The 6000-nt window shown below is 50.5% G+C and overlaps 1 protein-coding gene across 1 annotated transcript in view; it reads left to right on the top strand.

Annotated features, from left to right (window-relative positions):
- The window catches only part of LOC112493811, a 111368-nt gene that overhangs the window by 24229 nt on the left and 81139 nt on the right, over positions 1-6000 (top strand). The window lies entirely within an intron of this gene.

The following is a 6000-nucleotide window of genomic DNA, read 5'->3' as shown; positions in this document are numbered from 1 at the left end:
GGGGGGGGGGGGGGGGGGCGGTAGCTACACCGGAATTTATAGAAGACTCGAAGCAATCGGCTGGCGCCACTCACCCGTTGCTTTTAGTAGGCTATAAAGCTTCCACTGCCCAGCAATAAAGTCAACTCGATCTGGCTACTGCTGGCCACACGCCGAGCGATATCTCGATCTTGATCTCTCGATCCCATTGATCCATAAGATCGATGCAGGACCGACCGTTCGCTCGGGGATGACGCTCGGACTTTTGTTTTGACTGGACGGTCGCGCGAGACTGCTATCCGTGAATCTCTCGAAACACGGTGGCAATGTGGCAGTTCGTCTTAGCCTGGCGCGAGGCAGCGGTGGCCACTCCGGAGGACCTGAGAAAATTAATTGATATGTGTCGCAGCATCTGAAAGCTTCCTTGAAAGCGCACCGGATGTGCGAGGGGTTCGTGGGCGACGGGCATTGTCTCGGGGCGCCTCCGCATCTCTTTTATCCGACCGACATGTCGAATGCTGGATGCATTTCAATTTATGCCCGCTCTCAGAATTCACCTTCCATATATTCCCTCCCCTTGCTCTTCCGATGCATCTGCCCCACCCTGGCATCATCATCCTTCGTAGTCCCACGGCGGACCCGTTTCCGGCAGGATTCCCATCGGCAGGACTTGGCTCCCGTGTTTTCTCTTCCTTTTGCCTCGAATCCCCTCGACTACCCTGCACGGTTTGGACTCTCGTAATATCTTGCGATTGAATAGGGTTCTTCTTATTTTCGTTATAAATTTAATTAACGGGCTTCGGTCTATAATCGTTTCTATTGAACGGAGGAGGGTTTAATCATCGAGATGTTAACAGTTGTGGGTGGGGCGCAGACATTGCCATGCGCTTCGGGCTCGGCCTCTTTATTTATGAATTATCAAGAGTCCGGCACTGGCCTGGTCGTTAAACACTACGTCCAGCCGACTCTACGTATTTTTCCCCTTCTGGATCAACGGGATCTCTTGGATCGATTAAACAAACCAAAGATTTCATATGGCGATCGAGTCCTGGGGCGATTCTCTGAAATTATATCGTGAACCGATAAATAATTCCGTTTCCTTTTCGTCCCCTCGTTCCAGCAGCGTCGATCCCTCGGGTAAAAGGCTACAGGACTACCACAGGAGTTCGGTCGGTCGGAGAGCCTGGAAGGCGCACCTGAGAATTTCCTGAGAATTTCGAGGAGCAAGAAGCAGGCAGCCTCGGCGGAATAATTTTCTCAAGAAGAGCGTAAACGGGAAATGATTTTAATATATCTTCCCGTATAATGATAGCCCTTTCGCCCAGTGCCGGAATGATGATTTTTCGTGTAAATTGATTGGCTCCAGGAGGCAGGGCGTCCTATCATTACGCGTGGGAGTCCGTTTTGAAGACGAGGAAGTGGGTGGCGGCACTGAGCCATAAGTCAACGTGCACCAAGGTGTTCCTGCGTTCCACATTGTTGCGATGATGGAGATGTTAACGTTAACATTTCAAGAACCGGAGAAAGGTACAAATGCACCGGTAAACGGATGCCCGAGGTTATTATAAATCGTTCGGAGGAGTACAGGTTGCGCGTCTTCGTGCAAATGATGATCATCGTCGAGCGAGCGATCGAGCTAATTTCAAATTTTGATCCATCGGGATCCGTCGGCGTTCGACGGTTGGCGTCTTCGCGATTCCTAGAAGCGAGCAAATTGTAGGAAGATCATTCGGATGATGGTACGTGGATGCAGCCAAGACGTGTTATGAAAAAATCGGCTGGGATCTTATCCGGGCGCGTGGTTCCCCCTGGGTAAATCGTTGTGGGCGGATCCGAAGGAGCGTTCGATCGATCGATCGATCGATCGATCGTTGGATGACGATCTTCGTATCACCGGTAACGATCTTAATCAAGCGTTGCATCATCGGAGTCCCTCTCTCGACTCTCCCACACTCTCGGCCTCTTCTTTTCTGCTCTTCGCTCTTCTGTACCAGGATGCAAATATCTTCCCAGACCAGTTCCGATGATCTAAGGATCTCGCGTCATGCGATCAGGAAAACTGAGTCGAACATTCAAGTCCGATATGCGTAAACGTTGTGTGTTAATCTCATCTTTTTTTTTTTCGTTTTTTTTTTTTTTTTTTTTTTTTTTTTTTTTTTTTTTTTTTTTTTTTTTTTTTTTTTTTTTTTTTTTTTATTCCACTAATCAGATGTAATATCATTACCTTGGCATTATGAATAACCAGAGAATCCAACAAATGGATTTACGTAACGCGTGCTGCGATTCTTCGTCGAAGCGAAAAATACTTGGAAATCGAGGAGAGGGGTTATAGACGTTCGCCTAGTCGCGTCCTTGTCTTACGCAGCCGAGCGCCCATGGGAGCCTCTCTCTCGCACTCGCAGCGGGTATACCGAACTGTGTTACCTTTTTTTAAAAGGATCGAAGATTCTTCGCCGATCGGTCGATCAAAGGTGACAGGTTACGGAACTGTCTTAGAACATTGGGTTACGTCGCTCGAGAAAGAGACCAGAGATTCCGAAGTTGCCAATGTTTTCGAGCAGCCATCCTCAAGACGGCTCTCTGACATGCGTGCTAACAGGGCATAGTCGGCTATGAATTGACGGTTTTTTCCCAAAGTACCGTGCGACTCGCAATCAAGATAATCGCGACCCTGGATGCAATTAGTAGAACAGCCGAGACTCATAGGTGGTAATTTTATATGGGAGATCGACATGCGATCGCGAGAAACCTCTAGGCTAATTAGAGAGATATAGATTATCAATTGCTCATCGAGAGACGGTCTGTACCTATCGGCACTTGCACGGTCTTGCCCCACGTGCTGCGATGCGCCTGCGATCCACACGACGTGTGTTCGTTAATACGCCAGAGCGGACGACGGCGAGAGGGTCTACAGAGTTTCGAAGGTCCCTCTCACGGTTTCTCGGTTCTCTTTATCGAATTTGATCTTGGCCTCGACCAATTACGTTTCCTGAACCGGAAAACATCCTGGCGCCGATGTATCCGCGGTCCGCTGCTCCCACCTCAAATTATAAATCAGGAGATAAGACGCTCTCTCTGGCGCAGTGCACCGGGATCGTGGGGGCTTTTAAGCTCGTACATCACTGGGGGGTTACGCCTCCCGTATTTGCTTAGTCGTGCAGAGGAGGTGCGGATAAGGCAGAGATGAAACAATTAATAATCTGGACGAGGCCACGAAACCTTGCTCTGGACCAGATGGTCGACTACCTTCGTGTTGGAGCCTCCTCCGCCCCCCTTCATCTTCTACGCCCTAGTCTCTTCGTCTTCGGGCTTGGGACTTCCTGGTGCTCGGCTTCCAGGACTCTGGACCGGAATAGACGGGGCGGCAGGTTGCTACGGAGACGCGATGCTGCAAGGCGGAAGGCTTCGTCCGAGCGTTTAAATCCTCCGTAGATGCTTATTCACTCTGCCGGTGGTGGTAAAGCGGCCAAGGAGACACGTGATATTTAGGTGAAAAATGATGATCCTCCGGGTATATCTTGGTGTCGGGTTGGATATCTTAATTATCAAGGAAAAATTAATTACCGTAACGCCCACTGCGCAGCGCATATCACCCTGGGGTGAAGGTGGGTGAGAGATCCGAGTTGGTACCAAGGAGGGTGGAGGAGGCAGGGGACTCGAGTAAGATTCCCCGAGGCACCCGTTGGCGCAGATCCTTGTGATCTCTTGGGTGTCTAGGTGCCTCCCGATACAACTGGAGGGATCCTTAACGTCATTCATATACGTAACTACGTTTCTTCATTTTTTGCCGTTTGCAAACTTTCCAGTTCGCTAACAACCGACGACTGGGGAATCGACGCAATTCTCATGAAGCTGAATGATTCGGTGCGCTGCAGTTTAAAGCTCGTAATTGATCGTTTCACGAGAGTAGTCGGATAAAGATACGTGTGTATATAGTATATGAAGAAGTAGGAGAGAGAGAGAGAGAGAGAGAGAGAGAGATTCGTGGAAAGGTATCAGCGACGCTTCTAGCCACGAAGAGAAGGAGGAGGAGGAAGAAGAAGAAGAAGAAGAAGAAGAAGCAAGGGCAAAAGTAAAGAGAAGGAAGAAGACTCGGGTAATTTCCAAGGATGGAAAGGGGTTTTAAGAGACCGCGGTGTGGGAGTCTCGGGTTTAGGTTCAAAGGTTCGCGATTATAACATTCCGGGCATGCCGTTTCGTGTGCATCAATTCGGTACGCCAGTTCCCTCTTCGCCGGAGTTCACCTCCTCGCGAGGAACTCTGCGCCGAGACTAGAGTCTTCGGAGTCGAGCCTCGCTCTCGCAACTACTCGCAACCGTCACTCGACTACCCGCGACTCCACGAGCCGTTCTAGAAAGGCAATTCAGTGCTCGGAGCGTGCTGCCGTTGCCGATGCTGGTGCACCTTGCTTCCAGGAACAGGAGATGGGTCCAGGAATCGCAAGGGCCAATTGCGGAGGCCTCCCTTCGCACTTTGAACCTCCAAGCTCCCGATGGCTTCCCCAGGTCGGATCCTTTGCTCCTGAAAATCCGGAAGGCTTTACCCTTGACCCCTTGGACTCGCAGCGACTCCTGGGAGTGTCGGAAGTGATCCTGGCTCCTTGGCAGTCTTCACGAGCATCCCCCCCTCGTGCCAGCACAGACCACTGCACACGCTACTCGCGCGTGGGAGTACCCGGTATACCTTTTTTCGTGGAATCGTGCGAGATCATTTTTCCTTTTTCTTCTTCCTATTTATTTATCAGCAAAGCGATTCCGCGAAGCCATTCTCTCCCCGTTACACATCGGACACGAGCGTGAGTCTCTTCTGGCACGTGATGCACATGGGTCGGTCGAGTCCTAGTGGAGGAGGTCGGTGAAGGTGATAACTCCAGGGGACGTCGTCTCACCGGGAGTTCACGTGTCGACTGGAGAACGGGAATTGACGTAGGTATTCGCAGTAGTAGGCAGTAGCGACTCGCGTGGGCCGGGATTACAATGAGATGACGTCAACGGGTTACCGGGGACACATCGTAAACTAGATCGACGTGAGATTTATAACCGCGATCCCTTTTACATCACATTGGAGGCTTGCTGTTAGTGCCAAACCAGGATCCCATAAACTATTGAAAATTTCATGTCTACCCAATCGGGTATACGACGTAAGATGCTGGTCTCGGTTTAGAGCCAGGCCTAAAGGCTCGAACGGTTAAACGCTTGGAAATCTCAGGAGGAAGGTAAACGATGCCGAAAGATCTCTGCGTGCGAATCTCCATGTCGATTCGCGCTTTTCTACATGTCCTTGTCACTCCTCGTCTGTTTCGTCATCTCCTCTTTCACTCTTGACGTGCATCTGTTTCTCCGCTGCCAAGAGAGGCGAGACCTTTGGCTGCGAATTTCACGGTATAATTCTCATGTGAAAATGGCATCGAGCTAACGGCGAATGAGAATTCGCCTTTAGGTACATAGTTCACTCGGTCGATCCAGTTTCGATTTCACGAATCAGTTTGTCTTTATTTTTTTTTCCTAATTCGCTCTTCGTTCAGCCTCTTTTACGTGTCAAGATTCTCCTTGTATCGCACGTGTCTCCCTGGTCCTTGCTGGTTGCATTACGGCGCTGCTACCTAGGATCCAAAGAGCGACTGACGGGCGCATAAATAACGCGGAAAATGGACGACAGCGACAAAGCTGGCGCTGATTTCGCTAGTAAAGCTCGCGCGGCGAACAGCCTGAACAGGCGAACGGCCTCCCGAGATGGATTTATGCCAGCGTCATTAGGGATTAATTATACGCCTTGTCAGGCAGCTGATGCTGTTCTGGCGACCAGCGATGGCCCCGGAGCCTCCGCACCGAGAGACTCGGGAATACCTGGAGATTGCCGGAGAAAGGTACGAGAGACTCGGACGGTGCCTAACGATTAGAATAGATAGTAGCCCAGCCTAAGCACCAAGATGCACTTTCGGACTCGGTCCCGATTTCAATTCCGCTCCTGCGAAACTAAAAGCCTTTGCTTTCTCGGTATCCGTTAACTCTGCCGTAACGT

This window comes from Cephus cinctus, unplaced genomic scaffold (assembly GCF_000341935.2).
Source record: "Cephus cinctus unplaced genomic scaffold, Ccin1 Ccin1_scaffold0168, whole genome shotgun sequence".
NCBI lineage: Eukaryota > Metazoa > Arthropoda > Insecta > Hymenoptera > Cephidae > Cephus > Cephus cinctus.
This window is presented reverse-complemented; position numbering and strand designations above follow the sequence as displayed.